Raw genomic sequence first — 23,035 nt, 5'->3', positions numbered from 1 at the left:
TTGGCATGATTTCGAATGAGACGTTTCTCTCTTTTCTCCCATATTCTCCTGTTATTCTTTCGCATTCATCGCTTGCATTCACTTTTTATGTCTGTGACCATGCTCTTCAAAAATAAATGATAATATGATGTTGGCACACCTCGCATAGATGAAACTAGCGGCGTTCTGACAGGTATGCACGACCCTAATAGTAAACGTTGTAGGGAAATATGTTGCACTCACCGGTACCGACTAGTCGGCCACCATAGTGAAAACCAAACACCTAGCCTTTAGTATTTTTTCGCCACATTATGCTGACTCTAGTTGTAGCGTCATCCTTATCCAATCTATTAGCCACGTCCCAGCAGGTCTGGTGAATTTAGTCTCCTTTCTCGGGTCAGACTGCAAGAATCAAGCAACTATCTCAAGTATTTGCACGTTTCTGGTCGATTCGCCGCACCTCAATAGTTTTTTTGAAAAGCTATATTAAAATCAGTAAATAGGACAGAAATACTGACTACGTGGCATGTTCGTCCCCGTCCCCGCTGGGACAGGGACGTTCATTTTGGCTTACTGAATTCATTTCACCGATAAGCCCGAATGAATAGTAACAGGTAACCTAATGAGTGAACAACGAACGGAACTGTATACCTACAGTGATCCATCGAATTTCTCTTTCGTCTTGCACACATTGGGAAAAGACGGCACACAGAAACCACTCAGCTACCAGCATGCATATGATGGTGGTTCGAATTGCCGAGAGGGATGTAAAATATTCTGGTGGTTTGACACCCTTGAGAAACCCACTACAGACCTCCAATTACAACGCGTTTTTGGTTGTGCAACGGGTAGTTCCGTTGAAGAATGTGTCCGGCACCAGGGGCTGCGTTGTTTGGGACATGTTTTGCGCATGCCTAACCATCGTTTGCCGAAAAGAGTGCTGTTTTCCATGCCCAATTCAGAGTGACGTAAACAGAGAGGTGACCAACCCTTGACTTGGCAGAGGAGTATGAAGGAGATAACGAGACGCTTGAATTTTGTCGTTGCTCCTCGCCTTTCAGGATGGGGACCGCGTGATCCTCACTGTGCCTGGTTGGAGAGACTACAAGATTTGGCTGCTAACCGATGTCGGTGGCGTTCTTGTTGTCAGTTTCTATCCAGATTGCCTGAATGAGTGTCTAGAGGAGTATGCACCTCGAAATGATTGTGGTAAGCTAGCACTAAGTCCCTTCGCGGTACACCTTTACTCTTTTCTTTACAATAAGTCTTTCAATTAAATCATGGTTGTACGGCAGTGAAACATCGAAGTTTTGCACTGACGTCATGCTCTCGATGATGATGGGTCTTCCAATACCAGCTGATGTGCGTTTCTAAGTTACGATTCTAAGGCTATACTCATCCAGATATATAATTTGGTTCACTCACTTATTTCAACCAGGGTTAATGAGCACTAAAACACCAACTAGAAATGCACACACTATTTATCAATGCTTTAATGTTGGAAGCTTCAACCAAACGGCTAGATTTGGACTTTACTTGGACACTCATCTACCAAATTAGGTTTAGCTGCGAGCAGAGTGTTTGAACTGGTGAAATATTTAGGATCCGTTGCCCGTAATGGACGTGGCATAGCCAACGACCGATAATAGGCCTTCTGATATGTCAACTTCAAGTGAATAATAATCTCTATATCAAGGTCGAATGAATTCTTCATAGCTCGGAGACACTGCCCAACCTTCATCTCTGAAGCTTACATCCGTTTGAACGTGATCCAGCCGCAGTATCGGACCAAACCCGTATAAGCATATGATTACCAAAGACTGTGTGAATTAACCTCTGAGGGTTAACGTTCCCCCTACAAACATCTGTTAAATGTGTAACATTCAGTATCTCAGCCAAAGTTCCTTGCAACTACAAGACCAGGATATAAAGTACATGCCCCCGATCCTAAGAGTTCCCCACGTCTCTCTGATCGTGTCCTGACTATTCCCTGGAAATATTCCTATTAAAACACAAAAGTGAACGTCTCTTCTCACATGTAGCCTCTCCTGTATCGGAAAAGAAATTGACTTCAATAGAAATTCAGGTAGACCGTGTACTTCTCAGAAGCCAGATATGCTGACTGTGGCTCGTCATCATTGACTAGACTTCAGTCCGGGACATGACCATGAGTAACACTTAACAAATGATCGTTTACAGAAGCCTACTGTCCTAACCCCTGTGCTTCAGGCAGAGGTTCAGGTATTGGTACAGTACTTTGTCTCAGTTGAGTAATTGTGTCCTTCTCTGTTCATCTCCCAATAAGTCCGTCCTTTAAATATTTTGCGACTTGGCGTTGTATGCCCGGGGTCATATGCCTACTGACCCAGTAGAGGGATCAGGTCACGTTTCGATCACAGAGAATCCCGCTTTTGAACCAGTCCCTATAATTAATCACTTGGCAGCAATTTTTATTGCACAAATGATTTCAATGAGTTTTGGCCTCCCGGGGGAGATTGATGGGCCGATGCAAGAGGTGAACCAACGTGAACACACTTAATAACTTACAGTCACCCGCTGAAGACGCATTGCTTTTTAGATCTCGTCACGAATAAAAAAGTCCGTTTTTCAGCTCCGTTCAGATATTTGTCCCAATCATCTACCAATCATCTCGGGAGTATAAATGGGTGGGCGATGGAGATGTCTCGCAAAATTTCCGATTTTAGTTAGAAATACAGCCCTGCAAATGACTCATTGCAGCCTTCTGAGTGCCGTAAAATCAGTCCAACGCTAGTGCCGAAGCAAACCTGAAGCGACTGAATTCAGCCTTCTGAGTTCTACAGCTGTTCTGTTTATATAGCCAAGATGATAGCTCACCGTTTGATGGAGTGACACAATACTGAATGACCAACAAATATTCGTTCTGAAAATGTGTTTCACTGCAAGGTTCCAAGCGGTCAGTTTGCTGTAAAGTGAAAAAATGTCACGGAAGTTCTTAGTAAACATAGCAACCTTTCTTACCTTGCTTACTACTCTACTTATTAGTGGTGATAGTGAGAGCAAAATGAACTCTGAGAACTATGCTAAATTGCGTTGGTTTTTCAGGGTTCTACTGCCGCATTAGTATTCTGGTCTAGGTCAACTCAATTTAGTCCATTCGCGCTGACCTTTGAAAATGCTTTGAAAATGATCCAGTACACCTTCTTGTATACCAGAGGACAGCACATCATGATCGCTGTTACTTAAGCGGCTGGGTTCCAGGTAAGTCTCTCGAATAACCAAATTGGGTTGCAAATGAGTGTATATTCGGTAATTTCGTGCAATTCGGTTTCAAGTAGAACATAAGGTTGACGGAAATTCGGGGACTGTGCCTACTTGATGAGCCCCAAGAAGGATGAAACCAGTCTAGGATGTCGAGGAATTTCCTTACGAGTAGTGCACTACAAAATCTACATCAAGTCAATTTACCTTTAATCTGTGAATTTCCATTGAGGCAAACGTTGCGCATTCTTGTATATAAACCACGGCACTGATTGCAATAGTGCTTCAAGCCACAAACTCCGAGGCTCCGACCCTTCTTGTGCACTCTACGCAGATTTACCATACATCCACGATTTTCAAGTGGATTTCGGCATTACATGCAGCTAATTTCGACTCACCACGTGGTCTACACAAAATTAGTTTGATTGTTTATGAAGAGGGCTCTATTTAAATCACAAGTCAGCAAGTTTAGTTGACTTGTTTACTGACGTAGTTCAGACAGCGATTACTTGGCTGTTATTGCTGCCCTTTTTATCGAAAGGCTTTTGAGAGAACTGCACACCATGTTAAATACAGTAGCTCACGTGGTTTGTTGCAGTCAGCTGACTTGAAATGCCGTAATCTTGTCCAATTTTCTTTGCCACACTAGGCATAAATTTGTGCAAGCTAGCTGACAAGAAAGATGGCTCATTGCGTTGATAATTATTTAACCCCATATTTATGACTTTGCTTTCGTCATTTATTTTTAAATGCCACGCCCAAAAATATCCAAGTATCTTTTCAATTTCTGCGGACAAGTGTGTCAAAAACGATACATGATTGAGTTTGCGGAAGAGTTTCATAGTCACTTAGCTGTCACACCCGCTGTAACCGTTTCACATTTTCATACTACAAATGGACAACTGGCGAAATGGAGAACACCCTTCGGTGCAGAGTCTTTTACCGAACTACATGAAATAAACGGTCACACGCCGTGAGACACGAAAGTAAAACATCTCAGTCACACAGCTAATATTCTAAAGCGTCTTCTTCAACTTTCCTGGACATTCTTCGATAATGATCGATACTGAAATGTATTCCATAATTTTCGCACTACCCTTCCATCAGATGAGCTTACGGAGCGTTGACACAGCGTTGACCAGACACTCCTTGCACGTTTCCTCAGTGGCGTGCATCGTTACACAGAGCAGCCGGGCAACACGCGACTATGTGATGTGGAATCCGTAACTGAAGGGTGGCAGGCGCTGTGTCCTGAATAACTGCGAGTTGCGCTGCTGCTCGGCCGCTAGTCACCGACCGATCTAGCCCTCAACTACTAAACGGGAAGGCGAAGTTTTCAACCTCCCTGGTGGTCCATGAAACGTTACTACTGATGATTCCCAGCTAGAATAAAACAGCTTTGCAGTGCTGCTTGACATTGGTTCGTGGGTTTATTTTATCTGAAGAATGAAATCTGCATTGCCTAATTTCAAAATCTCCTGATGCTGCTAACAAATCATAAAATGGCCTTCGTAACTGCCACCAAAGCACACTTATCTTGGTTGAATTTCCACTGAACAAAGGCAAATTTTCCCATTTCATTTAATGCTTTTCAATCACAGCGGTGAGTACTGGGAACTTTTTTGAGTTCGTCCTGCATAGCCTGTTGGAGTTACACACAGCAGTGCTTGGCCTAATTTGAAAAGCCAAGAAACTCTGCAGGCAATTAATCACAAAAAAGGCAGCTGAGTGCATCGCAGTAATGGACAGAAGCCGTTTGTTATCTGGTTCCACCTCGTCCAAAACACCTTTATATGGTCGCACCTTACTTTGGGCGAGCCCAGAGCAGCTACCGAACCTAGAAAGGTGTAAACACGTTTGGCCGTCGTAGACTCCCGAAGTAACGTTTAATTTTAATTTTAAGCTCGCTTTCATATCGTTAGATGGATTTTGATCAGTACATTCCTATCAGCAAGCGTTTGACACGCTGCAGGACCATCACGTGAAGTTTCAAGCATCCAAAGACTGCAAAGTGGGCGGCTCCTTTATGTTTAACGAGACCCTGGATTCTTGGCTACCATCCAGAGCAGGCTATGTGTCTTGGTGATGTTATGTTCTAGCGCGACAGCTGACCATTTTTAGTCGACACCGGCGGAGAAGATCCTGGTGCTGTTGCTGTTGCTCTCGTCTTATTGCGCATGCCCTAGTTTGGAACAATAGTAAATTGGGGACCAAAGTGTAATAAATTGAAGAAATATGCTTTTTACTTTAATAATTTCAGAAGCGAACTCCGGTTGCTCCCGATATCCACTGTACTAAAGTTGTACCCTTCGCATGAAAACAAAGTGACCGTAGAGGCAGATATCTGTTAACCAGCCTGTTCCCAAGGAAGATTATTCTAGTTTTGTGCGCCAAAGCGTGTTTTCCTGTATATTTTACACGCTTTTGTATTTACAACCACAATTTACCGCTTTCTTACTACTACGTAGGCTTGGGAATCGTTGGCGTTTCGTTTTTAATATAGTAAAAGTTTCGAAACACTGGTGACAGAGGCGAATCCGACAGTTCTATAAAGTACTTAACTCAGTCACTAGGGCAGGTGCTTTGGCACCATTTTGCTCAAGCAATTAATGCAGTAGCAAACATTCAGTCGTTTGTTAAATTTGCCCCAAAAACCGGAAACGAGACGTGCAATCCCTCACTGGCTACGCCGTGCCCGGAAATGGCGAAGCTGACCAGGGGAGGAACCGAGGGCCTGGAACTGCACCGTTACCTTATTTTCGATGGAATTGAATCTCAATCTTGCAAACGACATCCGGCGCTGGAATCTCGATTACATCTCACTCATTGCAAGCCTACCCAATGCCCCCTGTTTTTAGGTAGCAAAATTGCGATATATCTGTGGGACGGGTTCACCTATCAAATTAAACATTCACCTTAAATTAAGGCAAGCGGTACTGCTGACAATTTTCGATGCAATGCCTAGCCCGTAAAAACACCCAAAGTATGGATTCACCCTTGAATGCTGAACTAATGCTTGTTACTACGGTTAGTGTATTCGGGTTGGGCTTGTGATGGTGTTTGACGATATCTGTTTAACGTTTAGCAAATTAAATGCGTCACGTTTCGGATGAACTGAAAAACGTGTAGCGAAAACTTACTCCCCTGTCAGCTAACGGCATAAAATAGTTCAATGCTTGAAATCAACTGAAACAAGTTGTTTTGCTACAAGATATTTATACCACTTGCTTCTTAAGTCCACATATTATGATGGTCAACCGGAGTTACTTTTGCGATCAATGTTTTGCAATTCCGCCCACACACTCGTGAAATATTACGTCAGATATTTACAACTTAAAACCCAAAATAATGATAATCAGTAATTGTCAGAAATTCACGGTGGTATGCGAGATATTTCGTAGTGTTCTGCAAACGGAACGAAAGCTGCGCATAATAATACAAATTTGCGCATTCTTTGCCGTGACCACCGTAAACTGTGTCGAAAATTCAAATAATGGTGTGTATAGACCAAAAAATTGTTTCCGCTCCCAGTGAAAACCACATTTATACCAGCTAGTTTTTCTATTAAAACAAGTGGCTACAACAAGCTAACATTAGGGACACAAAACCTGTAAGGGTATTACAACATCCGCACAGAAAATATCCACAAAACAGTTGTTATGAATAACCAAAGGAGCGCAACAGACACTGTTTACGCATGCTACATAAGCACCAATGAAAATAACGGATATTTGAGGTATACTCAGATAGGCATACGGGTAAGCTAGTGAATACGAGGATGATAGTATCGATGAAGAAAACACAGCTGTCTGACAAATGAATTGGCTCAACATGTTAACATAGAATACAACAGTCGAGTGTAAGTGAACTTACACGCATTCGTAGAAAAATATCCAATGCTCTTAACCGATTCGGTTGGATAGGGGTAGTATTTATATCCGGAATGATCAGGAAAAGAGAATCGGGGCACAGATATATGGGGCAGTTTGTAAGCGTTTGTGTAGCTACGCCGGCTATGACCCGCAACAAAAATTATGTAAAATCCTTTGTATCATTGGCTTTATGAAAACAAATGTGAGTGTAACAGATCGAAAGTCGTCTTTTCGGTTAGTATGAGTGCGAAATTGCGTGTAATTCTTGCAAAAGTTTCCATGCAACGGTTTTCAGTTGTGAGGGCTTGTTTGCGAACCACGTTGGAAAGCTGTTTAAAGAAGTTCGCTATTCATGTTTAATGTTGGGGTAACAACAGGAGAGAGATGAGCGTTGAACAAAATGCACTGTACAAAAAGTGACTGATCTGTAAGACCTTCAGGCCCTTGATCGAAAAGTGTCAAATTCGGTTAATTTTATCAGTTATTCGAATAAAATTGGCCAGAATTTATTAAACTTCTTTGAAACTGTGACTCCTAATAGAACATGTTCTATCGGAGTCAACTTTCCGTTCAAAAACCTGGGACAAGATGTGCACAAAGCACGAGAATAAACTGACGAAATTCATCTCATCTTCGACCTGTGCTGGGTCTCACTAAATGAGTTACTTCATAATCAAAGACTGCAAATTTTGGCGCGTTTGAATGATGCCTTTAATGGTGGATGCAGGCATTTCGTATCGTCTACTAAGTACCAAGACCAATAAGCGGGAGTGCAGCCAGCTAGGTAAAACTATGACCCACATCCAAGGCTACTTAAAGATTACATCAGTTTGCTTCTGAACTCATACGGAAGCTTTTGTTGGGATTATTATGCTGGTCTGGGTAAACCTCAGAACATATGAATCCCGGTGGCACAGACGGATAAGGAGTGCTGAGCTGATCGTCTGCAGTAAACAGACGCAAGTCAACTTGATGTATTAAGAGACCAATTCGGACCTCAGAAGGTAGCCATCCTCTCAGTGTGTTAGTAAAACAGTTGATGGCAACCGTATTACATGCATCCTTCTTGTGCTCAGGTTTCGTACAAGTACCAAGTTGAATATGCGGTCAAAACTCTCTGAATGTCCCAATATAATGTGATGCCGCATAGTCGTGAAAACATTCAACGTTATCCTTGCTGTCATCAAAACAGTCCCATACTCTATCAGGATTAGAGTTTCTTAGAAAAGGAAATTTCGCGTCCTTCTCAGTAGTGAACAATGAATTACCCACTGAACTGCGTATGCTCCACTCTGTAAGGTTGTGAAGTTGCTACCTCATGTGCATCGATTTCTTCACACAGTGACACCCTGATTGAGTGAGGGTACGGTAGGATTACTGTCTCCTGACCTACCGAAATGACATTGGCAAGGACAAACCACAAACTGCCAGAGATAGTTTTAAGTTTTTCCCTACACAAACCGAATTACGCAACTATGGGACAAACAAAATTACACAACCTAAACTTTTTTACTGATGATAACACAGTGTACATTTTGTGATTTATCATCATACAACAATTGAGAAATGATTCACAACCTGAAAGAATGTCACTTTCTCAGATGCCTGCGAGTCTTTGGAACCTAACAGTGCCCGAACTTACAGCTGGCAAATGAGACATTTTCGTAGCTTTCCTCAAGAGAGGAGTGGTCTGTAATGTAATCCAAACGCATTGCTCTGAATTGGGGCGAGGTGATATAGTTTGAACTCCACGATGTCCTCATGATGTCATCTCATTTGTGAACGAGACAAAAAATTGCCAAGCGAAGCAATAGAACAGTTATCAGACAACCTTGTGTGTTGCCGGCCAGGCAAGAAAGTGGACAGTTTCTTCTAGAACTCTAAGAGGCTAACAGCTAACTCGGGCTGGGGAAATTAAAGGAACATTTCTCTGCTTTTGATGTTTGGTCCTTTCTTGAAGCAAAATGTACACTTCCTTGAACGTACAATGATCGTTTTGAGCACTCTCAAGTAATGCATACAGGCTGTTAAAATAGTTGCCAAATAGCATATTGGAGGCTCAGGTTCTTCATTTGGTAGTCCATTTTATTCTGAGCTCATCCACCAAAATTCTTTTGTCTACCGTAACTATTCGTGTACACAGCACTCAAGAATGCCCACCTTCACAGAGAACTTTGACATCTGACATTCTTTAGCACAGAAACACCTGTAAGACATAACCAAACAGTCATGTTCATTAAGACCTTTAACACCGAATTCACAAAAACATACTCCAAGAGGAGAATGTGAGGAGAACTTGACGGACCTGAAATAGCATTGCAGCTCAATATTGTTGCCAATCTATCCAAGTATAACCTCTAGAATTTTACTAGCAATTTTAAAAACATAGAGCTTTTCAATTTGTGCAGTGCTTTTCTGTCAATGAATAGTCAGAAATATTACAACTTGAACTATTCAAAAGCACCGATGGGGTTGATTCCACGGGACCGTTTAGATGAATTGTATCTTTTTCACGTCTTGGTTTCACAAAAATATCTTTAAACACTTGTTACCAAATTTCGTTAGCCATTTAATTGCGTGCCATATTCTTGTGTCATTTAACATTACAAGGACATGTTTGAAATTCTTTGAGTACACATCAAGTGCCATAGTTAATGCTCGTTGAAAAATAGATAGGAACAAGTTAAGTTCATCCACTGCGGAAGTTTACACACGGAAACATCTCTTCACTTGTGTTTACGTCACCGAACAGTTTGACAGGACAGGTTTATTTATCTTTTATCTTATCTTTTCTTGTACAAACCTATCTGATTGCAAGACAAAATCAAACCTTAAACAGCTTGTTCAGCTTTCTGAAGATGTCCCCAATTTAGATCAAATTCGATTGCGTTCTTTGATGATTAAGCGGAAAACATAATCGACAACAGTACAAAGTGATTTGATGGGAAAAATGTGGCGTTAGGTAACCGAAATTACAGGATATAAGTTTGTTTACTGCATCCAGTGAATCTGTTAATGGAATAATTCAACCACGCATTAATCGGACTGAACTGGTTTCATTGAGGCATTTACTTTTCATATCGGCAATAATTAGTTTTGTAGATTTATCACCTTCTCGAATGGCAACTGGTATCCCACCATAATTCTGAATCCTGCCATTACAACTCACGACCCGAAATCGGTACATTTGTTCAGGCCCTGTTTGTGTCATGTTATCTCTCAACTTATATCTTATGTTCCTTGATTGATTCTTTGTCGAACCCTTGAAGGACCAAGAAAGGCTGCAGCCACTGGTTAAGTAGACCATATCGCTTAAGAGTTTCCTTAGTCTGTGTTTATCTCTATTATAGCGAAGACTCCGAACCTATTTTGCTGAGTAATGTTCGGTGATATAGGTATTTACGGTTAGAGCAATTAAACTTTAGGAGTTTCCTAGCACGCCTGCTAATATGGTAAAACGAGAAGTGTCACTATATGCTGTTGTCGACACTCCAACATCAGCACCATCTATGAATTGTCCCGAATCAAGTTGGAACCGGACTAGTAGGGTTTGTGACCGGTTGCGAGAGGGGATACGGCTGAGCAGGAACCACAGTCACCAGTGAGATGGCGCGAAAATGTACACCAATCGTGGAAGAGTATAGAGAAATATCACCTACTATTACGCTGAAGATTTAAGAACTTGGAGGATGAAGTGTGAAGTTCAAGGTTACAGTGCCTAGCCGCATCCTGATTGGTCGTGTGAGTTTGACAGTGCCTGCACGTAGACTGGCTTAAAATATTTAACGCAGCTGCTGACGAAACATAAACGCAACTATCACTGTCACTATAAAAATTAATCACAAAATATCGAAAGGTTACTAAGTTGGGTATTTAAAGTGACAGCAGATCAGGTGGGAACCAGCAAACTTCTTACTGATGATCTCCCTCAAGAAGTGTGACGAAACATTTACCAGCTTATTACCGAACAGACCAGCCTGACCAATAAAAACAACTCCTAAAAACTTGCCGGTGAATTCAGCTTTTTGAGAATGGCACGAGAAAGTTGCAAGCATTTTGAATCGGGTGTCTAGAGGACAGCGAAAAAAGATATTCCTCTATTTTTCCAGCCGCCGTTTATTATCAACACAGCTCTAGTTTGTGCGTATGCCATGATAGTGCTTTGTCAGTTCATCGTATATATCTCCCATGCATCCGAATAGTCACCAGCAAGCCACGCATACGTCTACCATAGCTGAATTTCACCAGTGTTGCGGACCATGACACCATGTACAGCCTAGAATGGAAGCCTGAACTGTTTGGTTATTCCCTTTTGCTTTAACGGCTATGAGCAGTCGATTGTATTGATGGGCATAAGTAAAACTGAATACCAAAAGTAGTTTTTTTGCTGTGGAACCCTCTCAAGATAATTGAAGTTTGCGTTCTCTTCGCAGCAATTTTTCACGGGAACTATATATATATATATTAATATTTTTTCAACTGAATGTGCTGCACAAAAGTCGCCTGATGTTTCCGTTGGTAAGATATTCGAGAGATCTCAGTGTATTCTCATGCAGGAAGCTACTAACAAGGTGGCTGAATGCTGCTTGACAGCCCACGACTGGTCTCACACTCTCATCAGGTGGGCGCGGTCCCCGAGATTCTATCAACCTTATGTTCTGATTCAGCACAAAATAGACAAATTTCAACAGGTACACACATTTGTACTTCAGTTTGCTTTTCACGTTTCTCGTTTATGATATTCTAATGCACAAAAAGTAGGGTGTGACGTTCTCAAGCATACCGCGAAACATGCTGGTACAATATCAGTCAAGTGAAGAAGAACACATTCTCTGGAAGCCCGGAAGAAAAAACTCACATGACTGGCCACAAATTGGAATACCCAAAATTTAACTGTTCCACAGATATTTTTAATAAAGCAGGAAACAGTCGGAACCGTCGATTTTAAGTTGTGAGGACAGCATATACTTCTCTACTTACCGAACATTTTGACTGTAACCAGCCCAAATGTTTGTCTTCAGCGTGAGTGGTCCGACTCGGTCTATGTAAAATGATAGAATTTATGCCTAAAGAAGATTTACCGCTATTCTCGTTGGGGTTTTGCCGTACAACAACTGCAGCAAGATTTTCGATGTACCACGAGTTCTACTCTTTCAAATGTAAACTGGGTCGTTTTTTCTAGTGTATTGTTTTAGAAGGAAGTGTTGGTTAGTGCTCTTATAACAATTGCGGTATCTGACGCACACAGGTAACGATCGACGGCTTACCTTTAACTGATAATCGTAACAGGTTGCAATTGCCATACGGGAGGTTACCACAACAGAAAGTTTACCTCAGAATAATGAGACACGACTGAAGTACACAGGTTAGTTTAATGGGGTTGTGTTTCAACCTGCTAAATAAATGCCACCAAGTAGGCAAAACTCATCTAAATTTGGGGGAAGTATTTGTACTCTTGTTATAATACTCGGATAGTGGGGTCATCGAAATCAAACTGTATTTGTATAAAAACGGTGAGTTATAGGCATATGTATGAAAACACATGAATGCGAACGATAATTTCTTTGGACTTTCAAGGCCTGATAGAATAACTCTGAGGAACGTAGTCTGAAACGTTCAGATACACTTCCTGATTTCGTCCGGATCGGAAAGGAGGAGGTCCTGGCACCTTGGTGATTTTTGAATTCGTTCATTTCATTGAGTTGAGAGTAGTTGGTTTTTAAATTCGCACGCACGCAGAATTCTTCGACAGTTACTCAAAAATGTAATGTTTGATGGAATGGGATGGCTTGCTTTCGCTGCAATATCTCAGTCTACTCATCGGGCGTTTCCTTTTTTGATTGAGTGCAGTACCCGATTCCGCATCTTAATTTGTCCTTGCCACTAAATCGATTGCAAGAATTGTGTCTCACGCGTATTACGAAAATTTGTGTAATTTAGAAAAAACACATTATGACGGTGTAATTCGTTGGAAAAACAGTTTCATAAAGAAGACGCGAGTTTTCTAATAATATAGACATTGGAGTGAAGATGTCATGCAAATACGTGATTATCTGCTGTATGTCGATCCCTTCTACATGATATAGAAAAAGTAATTTAGGTCTTACTTGTCGGGATCACTCGACTTGATAGTTTGCTCTTTACATAACACTTGTGAACCTATAAATTCAGAGTGAATTTTGGATTCAACCGTCGTTCTTCTTGCATAACTCTGGCTCCACGATGCAGTCTAAATTCGATGGTCACAGCTCAGAAATACTGACATGGAATTTTGAACAATGGGACATATCCATACGCACTTTGTTCGAACTGGGGTTTTGATAGGTGCACTGATTTCTAACGCCATAATCTTATCTCTTAGGGACTTAGAATAAGGCAAAATCCAAACAGATCAATCGCTTTGTCTGTATAAACGGAACGGAGCAATGAAAGTTCAGTTGCTTCTTGTTTAAGGAATTGAGTTGTTACAATGTCATTCGCTACCAAGCCCTTGTTGTTGCAGGGAGAAACTTGAGTTATCTCCACACATACATTATTCAAACTTTCACTTGCAGACTCCAATTTATCCTCGCTTTATTCACTCACTTTGAGTTCCGTATTCCCTCGATCTGCACTGAGCAAAAGAAGCGCTCAGAAAAACTATTGTTTGCCTAACTTTGTTTTGACTTTTATTATGTGCGTTCATTGTACATTATCACATATTACTTATAGTATACATACACATATATTGTTGCATATATTTGCATAACTGGAGGCTTATCTGAATTCTGGCACCCTTTAAAGGACCTCACTTTTGGCAGAATAATTTGTCTTAACTTACTGCTAATTGTGTATCACTCCAACGACTGAACTAAGCTATAACGGTACGATACTTTTTATCGATTAAAAATAAAGTTGGTCGTCTAGCTGTGAGATGCTTTCAGCCCCTATTTATGATGCTACCCGAAGGAAGCATGCATGCCAAGACTGCGATGAGGCAAACCGAATTTAGACAACAGAAGTCAAAAATTCAGCTCGGAGTTCGAACCACGGACCTACCTGTCAGCAAATTGGCGCCTTAACAACTGAGTTGTTCTGAACTCCACTGATCGGACCGTCTTTTGTTGCAGAACACGACCGTTTATTGCAATCTGACAAGCATTTGATGATGGTGTTGAAAACGGAAGATATTGAACCCTTGGTGACTTGGAGAACAATGTGGCCATCTTATCCATGTACTGCAGCGTGACCAACGTAACTTTAACTGCCACCTGCCTAATGAATGTTTGGCGGGTCGTGTGGAGTGATAAATAATCAATGTAGACTTGCTTTCACACTACCCGTAAGGTCGATGAAGAGTATCGTAAACGAGGACATCAGATGGAATTCAGCTGAATCTCCAGCCAGCATTACGTTCATTCGCAAATGCGTGCTTTTTTTGCGGCATTGGCGGGTGTTCGATTTTCCAAGCCAGAATGTGCGCCTGCCCTTAACGTTCCTTCTGGCTGCACCGATACACACAGATACCAGTCTACTGTTGACATTTCCATCGGGACTAAATAGGTTAATTGATGATGAAGGAATCCCATTTGTTTTGTATTCGATGCAGCTCATAAATCCGAAGCACACAGGCGTTTGTCTGGAGCTCCCTGGCAGGGAATAAATGACGGCACTAACGACAGCAAAAAAGTGCTCCTCAATGACACAGTTAGACTGGCGGCTAGACAATCGGAATCCGGTTTGACATCTCACGATAGATGTCAAGGAGAAAACGGCATAACTACGGTCAGAATGGAGGAGAATTTTGCAGAAGCCCCCCCCCCCAGGTGAAAGAAATTATCGCATTCCTGTTGCAATAATAATATGAACACTGATCCACCACTCTTCACTGTACATCAGTGCACCGGCAATGTTCCCTTGATCGGTGATAAGCCGTTTGTAATCTAACTACCCAGGTTGGTGGGCACAAAATGCATGCTAACTGAGCTACTAATTTTCTCCACAGTAGTGAGTATTGTTAGCAATAATTCGAAAGGACGGTTGCGAATAGGCTCAAGCAAATATTAGACATGATCAGATTATCGTGTTATAAATACTGGGTGAACAAACACTAAATCGGTACTAGATCCTTTATCGTCGTAATCAGTTTATTTTTCAAGTTTTTCAATGATCTCTATGTGTGTTTAATCAATACTATCCTCTTTTCTCAATAGCTTTTTGGTGAATTGTTCTGTTCCGAAGTTTGCTCTTCATATGACCCTATTCTGACTTACTATGGCAGCATAGCCATGCTCCTTGGTGTTATAAAAACATGTAAATACGAATTCGGTATTATGTCATGCTGATTTCTTTTCGCTTTCACGATTGCTTATCGTTCGTTCGTATAATATTGCACACTATATTGATCTGGAGTAGGAAGCGCGTGAGGGATTATTGTACTCTTCGCCACAGACGCCATCATGAAAGTCAAAAACAGTTTGGAAATAACTGGGATCGGTCATCCGTAAAAAGCAATAAAGTAAGATAAAATTCGTGCGGTTAACAGTTGACATCTGCATTCTATGAGTTTCTTCGATTTGTTTCCAAAAAGACTTCGTCACAGATCGTTAACAATTGTGACTTCATCCTTATTTGGACTCTTGCTATTCACACCACGGAGGGACAGTAGAGGTTTCGTAAATTTTGCTCATTTGCTCACTTTTCCGAACGTCTTGCGGGTGGGACAACTATAGTAACAATCCGCTAAGTAAAATGTCCCGCAGAAATCATCATTCCCTTTATTTTGATCCTTTTTACAAGTCCATAAATATCCCTATTTGGTATAATCAATTCCTATCTCCCCTTCGAATTTGTCAACGCGACATCACATCAAATGTTTCAACAGGAACAGAGCCGTTGTGTTGAAAGAAATCGGGTCGGGATTATCGCTCTCCCACATCCCTAGCGCAATCATTTTTGTTCACATCGGCGATTACTTTAGACCCATGATTCGGCACCATGAATTGTTTATAAGTGTTGGATGCTTAATTGTACACGTGTAAATCGGTTATTTTTGTTTGTTTGAAATTTGTTCAACTCCAAATTCACTTGGTCTTGGTGAGGTGGCATGGTGTTGGCAAATCTCCCCAAAACGAACTGATCGGGTCAACTCAACTGGCAATGAAATGGTTATAAACAGCGCGGCCAATAAATCAGCGAAAAGTCTGCGGATCTAATATTCTGATTAGTCAACCGAATTCAGTAACTTTGTAATACCATTTTGTTTACTATAGATAGATGCACACTTGGATAATTCATGAGAGCAAACTTCTACCTCAATGAGACCTTAAAAAATTATCCAAAACGATGGCAGTTTTTGAACACTCAAGTGAACTAAATGTTTTTCATTCAGTGATTTGGCAAAACTGTTTGTTGATCCTGACCTCCATCGTGAGAGAAATAAGGACCCAAAATCTTCTTTCACTTAAACTATAAATTGGTCGGACAACCTGACTACTTGTGAGTAGCCTGGGTTTTATCTCATCGGCCGTCGATTTTCACCGCCTCAAAAGGGGCGTTCTGAAGAACTTATATGCTCACACATGTTCCAGAACAGATTTCATATAGTTGTCTTATTGTAACTGTGAACCTTTTTCGTGTAATATTCACTGCTTAGCGCAATCAAATGTCTTCTTGATCAGATGGTATTAAAGCATATATATTTAAGGGACTGGGTTTGATCGCCTGCATATGCAATAAAACATTTGAATAACCGACCCTGTTTCTTCTATAAGACAACGATCACTATTTTCATAATGGAAGCTACTCACAAGGCTGCTGAAAACTCTTCATCAACCTTGTGAACAGTATTTTATGAAATTATAGTGCGATATCTCGACTATCGTGCCAACTGAAACATGAGGCGGCCTGTGTGCAGCACATTCAGTTGTAGAAAACCATAAACGAGAGATTCAGTTGAGTCTCCCGTTAAAACCAAATTGATTTGAAAATGAGTGTATTTCTCGATGACCATCGCTAGTTTTTTTACTCTTCGTCAACAACCACTGTTTAATATTATTCATCTTTTCGCTTCTAGTTCTGTCTCAGGAGGGTCAAATCAGCAGTCTACTCTGCCAGGTGGATTCGTATATCGGTGGCGTGACAAAAATGCATAAAATTCCCCTCTCAGTTGATTTATTGGATCGATAAAATCTTATGTGGTTGCTTAATCCAATAAAATTTTGTTTGACAGTGCACAATCAAACATCTAGTTCCCACCAGACCACATTTATGCTGCCCGCAGGTGGGCAAGACAGCAACGCAGCACGCTGGTCTGACGGCAGAGGAGAAGAGGATACATACCAGCATTCGCGGCTGTTGTTACATAATCGATACCTTACCGACAGGTAGGGCTTTCCCAATGCCTGATGGTTCAAGTGAGTTGGCCAGAAATAACCTGTCCAATGACGTCGGCCGATTCAATGAGGACAACTAATCGGATTGACCAGTCTATAAAAACGGGAAACGGTATTTCCATAGTAATCATCCATCCCTCTTGCATGCAAAGCGTAGATTATTATGGATTGAGTGGACTACATTTCATATATTATGTATATGAAATATAAGTATATATTTAAATTAAAATAAATAAATAGATAATAGAATAAATTTTGAACAGGAGCAAGGCTCTAGTTCACTGTTCCCGCCCTCGTTTTCAACTAACTAGGACTCCAACAAACTGTTTTTTTGATAGGATCCTTAGACTTGTCTGAACTCCAGCAGCATCTTAAGGCTGCAGAGACAGTCTGAAATGCCGGCTACCAGTGCAAACAAACTAACGCCAGTCACCAAGGAAAAGATTTGGCATGAAAAATTTCTTAGCAATAAGGTAATTCGATGGGCAGAGGTCTTGGAATCTCACGAAACCCGTTATCAAGTAGACTACTTTCTCATCTTTTTTATTTTATTTATTTATTTATTTTATTATTTTATTTTTCAGTCTTTTTTGGGACCGAAGACAACTGCTCAAATATATATATATGACAATCAGTACGACTGAAGTGGGAAGTAGGATTCGTTTTTACGGTGAGGCATTTTACTTTCGCTTCGATTGGGAAAGTGTACACGCACAGTAATTTTTTTCCGTGGAAACATTATCCACAGCGGGCTGACTCATATGTTTGGGCCTAACACTGGTCTAAATTTTAGTCTGCTTGTGGGTGTGCTGAACTATAGAGTCTATTACGGGTGTCTTGACGAGAACAAACACCCAATGTTGCTAAGTTCATTTCAGTCGGAAGTTTGAAACAAAACATTTCATTCCTTATCCTAAATTGACGTGAATCAAGATGGTGAGCACCTCAAATTTGTAGGACGATTCTCAGATAGGCTTAAATTCACACAGCCTTTAACGGTTGCTAACCAACAAACCTGATGTGACCAGAAAGACAAACATATTTTGATGTACTCTTCGATGGTATCCGGAACAAACCTCTCCGTCAACTGTTTTGATCCACTGGATGACTGAGATAGATGAACAAATCACTGTTGGTTGGCACAAGCCGACTGCGGACCCTCTGGGGTATATTTGAATCTGATGGAATAGTATCCGTGGGGGGAAGCCATTAATCAACCAGAACATGATGGAAAAGCAGTGAGTACCGGCACAAGTTACGTCGTTGACATTCCATAGCCCCTCCCTCTTTCCCAGGATTCTCCACCAAGATAATGTGATGGCATCCAGTTAACCATACAATCACTATTAGGCGTTGAAATGTCACGCAGTTATCGATTAACCTGTGTGACGGGCATCCAATTCACATGGGTGTACTAATAAGAACACCACTGAGTAACAAGAAAATTACCAACGACACTTGAAAATCGTAAAGAGTGCTGCACTGAAAGTTTCACTGAAGCCTTCCAGAAAGCCTTACCACCAAGGGATTTGAGACATATATAACCAAGGTCTTTTCGAACACAGCTTTGGGGCTCAGACGCACGCATCGAAGATCATCTGGTTTCTGAAATCGTCAAATTTCGTCTTCAAGTTTTCCAATAACCACCTGCTTATCTTTTCCAGTTTTGGTAGAAGGGGAAAGGAAATGTAATTAGGGTAGCTTATGTGTTCTCAACCGCACGCTGTACATTTACACATTCGATTTGGTCCTCAACTCTGTCGAAACGGATAAAGCTATCACTGATCCCGGACGCCTTTGCTGAACAACAGACCAAGTGCTCAATACTTCACAAAACTGAGAGTTCCCTTTACTACCAAATGTAATTTCCTGCTAAAGGTGAAGTCATCAAAGTTCCTTAAAAAATTGACACTGTCTTCAAGCAGAGCTTGGCATCTTGTGAACAAATCGCTCTTCTGCGGTACAAGCCGTGTGACTTGTGCTGACTCCATCCATCGATGAACCGAACTGTACGAGCTTACCACACTGAATCTACCACCCTAATATTACTTGGAGTAGGTCTGATCAACCACGTTTCAACCTATTTCACGTGATGACAGTGTGATGCATTCAGCTCCTGAGCAGTTCTCTTTATTCCTGGTCTGTTGCTGCAAAGTTAGATTAGCGAAATAAACTCATTTTCATACCATTTTGGTTCTGACGGGAGTCTCACCTGCAATTCAGCTGAGACTCTCTACTACAATGTTTTTGAGCAACAGGATGTGCCGCTTATGACGTTCTGAAATACAAAGTGAGCAAGAGATTCAGCTGACTTCCAGGCAAGTCTCACGTCAAAACAAATTGGTATTCCAGTGAGTGCGTTTCGCCACTTTCGTGCAGTGTTGGTTCAAATAGAACATAATGTTGACGTAACCTAGAGAAATGCGCCCACTAGATGGGCCCCAAAGAATGGCGAATCCAGTCATGGGCTATCGAAGAGCTTTCAACAACTTTGTGAGTGGTGCATCACATATATACATCATGTGAAGTTCAGATGAAATATGTGGACATATCTGCTCCATATGTCCAGGCTATGCCGTGCGTATCAATCATCCAAGTATACGCAGATCTTGACAGACTTGGAGGAAATGGAGCACTGATCAGTTTTCAAATCCTTCTCGATTGCTCTCAGACGGAGGGATAAGAAAAACCTGATGACATTCAGAGCAATAGTGATGGATGACACATCACGTCAAATACTAGCATTTAATGGCTCCGTGTTTGATCTAAGGGGCCGTAAATATTTCCGGAAAGGTCAAATTTTGGATGCGAATCTGGAAGTCAAGCCGTGGGGATATTCAAACCTGTGCGGGTGTCCTACTTCAGCGACTACCCTCTGGAATTAGGTATGCGTTGACTATTTTGCAGAATACAATTGGTGCACTTCTCGGTAGATTACAATCCAACACACTCTATACGAATGGTGTGGATATTGTAAGCCTGCAACAGGTGCAGCTTACTGAGCTCTTTTGAACGAGATCCATAGACGGACTTGAATCGTTGGCTACTATCTCGTCAACGTTTATCTTCAACCACTTTCACAGTTCGGTTACTACTTTATCAATGTCTACCTTAAACCACTCGCATAATTTGTTTAAAACATGCACACCCACTGTTTCACTCCTGTTTTGATTATGCCATGAACGTTCGCCCCGCGACTAACTGAGATTATTGGAATCTTATCCTAAGACAAACAATGCAAGCGCATCCTCACTCACAACGTAAACTTATATATATGCGGAACAACGAAAGCAGGATGCCGACGCTCATCGATTCACACAGCACCCTGACCAGAGTCAATTCAAACCTACGCACAACTCACTGTGCGGGAAAAGTCTGGGCTCGAGATTTCAACACGCTCGGTCAAGACCCTCATTCCATTCAACTGCGTCCTACAAACATCGGCATCTTCTACTACAACTTATCAACCGAAGAACTCGATAAGTCTCTTCCCTTTTGTGTGTTACTCAATTGTACTATTGTCTGTGGTAGACACTATACATAATTGTTTATTGTTAGGTTCATTCACCTTCTGACATTACCTCAAATGTAGGACCGTCTTTATTCACTGGTTCGATTAGCTACTGGATATGGAACACTGAAATTTAACCTATCGAAGTGCAAAAAACATCGGATTCTCCCAGAAATACAATAGATTTTTGAGGAAATGAAAAGACTTGCGAATTTTTAACAACGATTTCATTTTTTAAGATGGAAGTGAGCAGTGCTTCAAATCAAAGGGACAGTGTACAGCTCTGTCATTTTTAATGAGAATCGTCAACGGTGCACATCTCACGAGGCGTAAAAAAGTTTCGAAACCGCGACGTTTCGGCCAGTATTTGAGCACGAACTTTCGGTCATCAGCAGGTGATCAGAGGTGTAATTAACTCGCATTCAGACTAGTTGCACTCATTCTTCACGCGCGGAGTCCAAATCAGCTAGTGACTGTTTCCTCGAGTGAAGGAGAGTGACTCCAACCATGAATAAAAGGGAGATGAAATACAAGTTTTCTTAGACATGTATGGATCTTCCGTGACCCGAAATTCTCAATACTTTTCCATGTAAAATCTTCACCAGCTCAGGTTCATTGCAGACAAAGTGACAAGACGGGTGAATTTGCATTGTCACTTGGTAACACGGACAGAAAATCAATGACATAGTCTTTGGACGCCACACTCAATAGTCCAATTTCCTACCACAAAGCTGTCGTTCCAAACTTGTAGCTGACGTAACTGGTCGCCACACCCCGAACTGACAGGATCGAGCAGGAATTTACTTTGAATCTCAACTGCAACTGACATTTGAGGAGGAAAAACTTTCCGGTGCGATAAATTTGCGAAAACTTGCAAAGGAAACAGCGGAAAGCTGTGCTCCGTGGATTGTGCATCCTTACGAAGGCAAACACAAGCCGTATAAAGTCGTCTGGAGATTATTGACCTCACGATAAGAATACCAGTCATAAAATCGGTGCGCATTGCTAACAAATTTGCCCCCAACAAAAGGTTTCGTGAACAGACCAGTTTGGTCATGAAAACTTCTTGTCCCCGTTCACCAACCGGAACTTCAAAAACTACGCGGACGATAACATTGTGATTGTCTCCATTAAATTTGCTAGTGAATTATTTTGATTTATTGGTAATCTTCGAATCTAGCTGATCATCGTTCACTGTGAAATAGACGTATGAAAAATAGGTTGTTGAACAATATCACCTATCTTCACCTATGTGAAGATAATCTGTCCCAAGACTGTCAACATTAATATACTCGAAAACATCCCGGAAGAAAACACTCCGTCCGTTACATTCTGGTGGTTGCGGATTACTTCTATGAAGGCTATGATTTAAGGTTAGTTTCACTGATACACAATTGACATAAACTGTAAATTTCCCCCGCGGAAGCGTGTTGTGTATGTCTTAGTAGAAAATTATCACCAAGAACTACACCCTTATGATGGCCAAAATCAGAAGCTCCATGGAAATCACATTGGCATCCATAACACCAGTCTGATGAGCGATTTGAACTACTTAGTGATTGTAGATGCATTCTCACACCCGTGTACAACAATTCTAGATAGCGAGATTGGGATCGAGGGCTTCGACTTGTGGTTTGCGCACTTTTCACATAATCCTTCGTAGTTGAATTCAGGTTGGTTTGCATGGCCTCCTCAGAAATAAAGCAATCAGCACCTTCTAAACCAAGTTTATCACACTCCGTCACATGGACACTCGGAGTCTTTTGTCACATTTTTGTCTGGGATTAATGTAATGTATATTTCTGGTCGGCTATTGTTTACGACCCAGTGCAGGAATGGAAAACGAGGTCTGACCAAATTTGCTTGGGAAATGCTTCAAAGCCCCACTGAAATCCATGCTACAGGCAAACTCTGCACCACACAAAACAAGGCTATAGAGAAAAAAGTCAGTGCGTTGTTGGGGAGCGTAGCAGTGTGTAGCGTTTCGCACTACTACGCTCCCCAATAACGCACTGATGATGTCACCTCGATTGGTGATGAAACGTTTGCAATCAAATTGC

This window comes from Opisthorchis viverrini (assembly GCF_000715545.1).
Source record: "Opisthorchis viverrini unplaced genomic scaffold opera_v5_128, whole genome shotgun sequence".
NCBI classification, from domain to species: domain Eukaryota; kingdom Metazoa; phylum Platyhelminthes; class Trematoda; order Opisthorchiida; family Opisthorchiidae; genus Opisthorchis; species Opisthorchis viverrini.
This window is presented reverse-complemented; position numbering follows the sequence as displayed.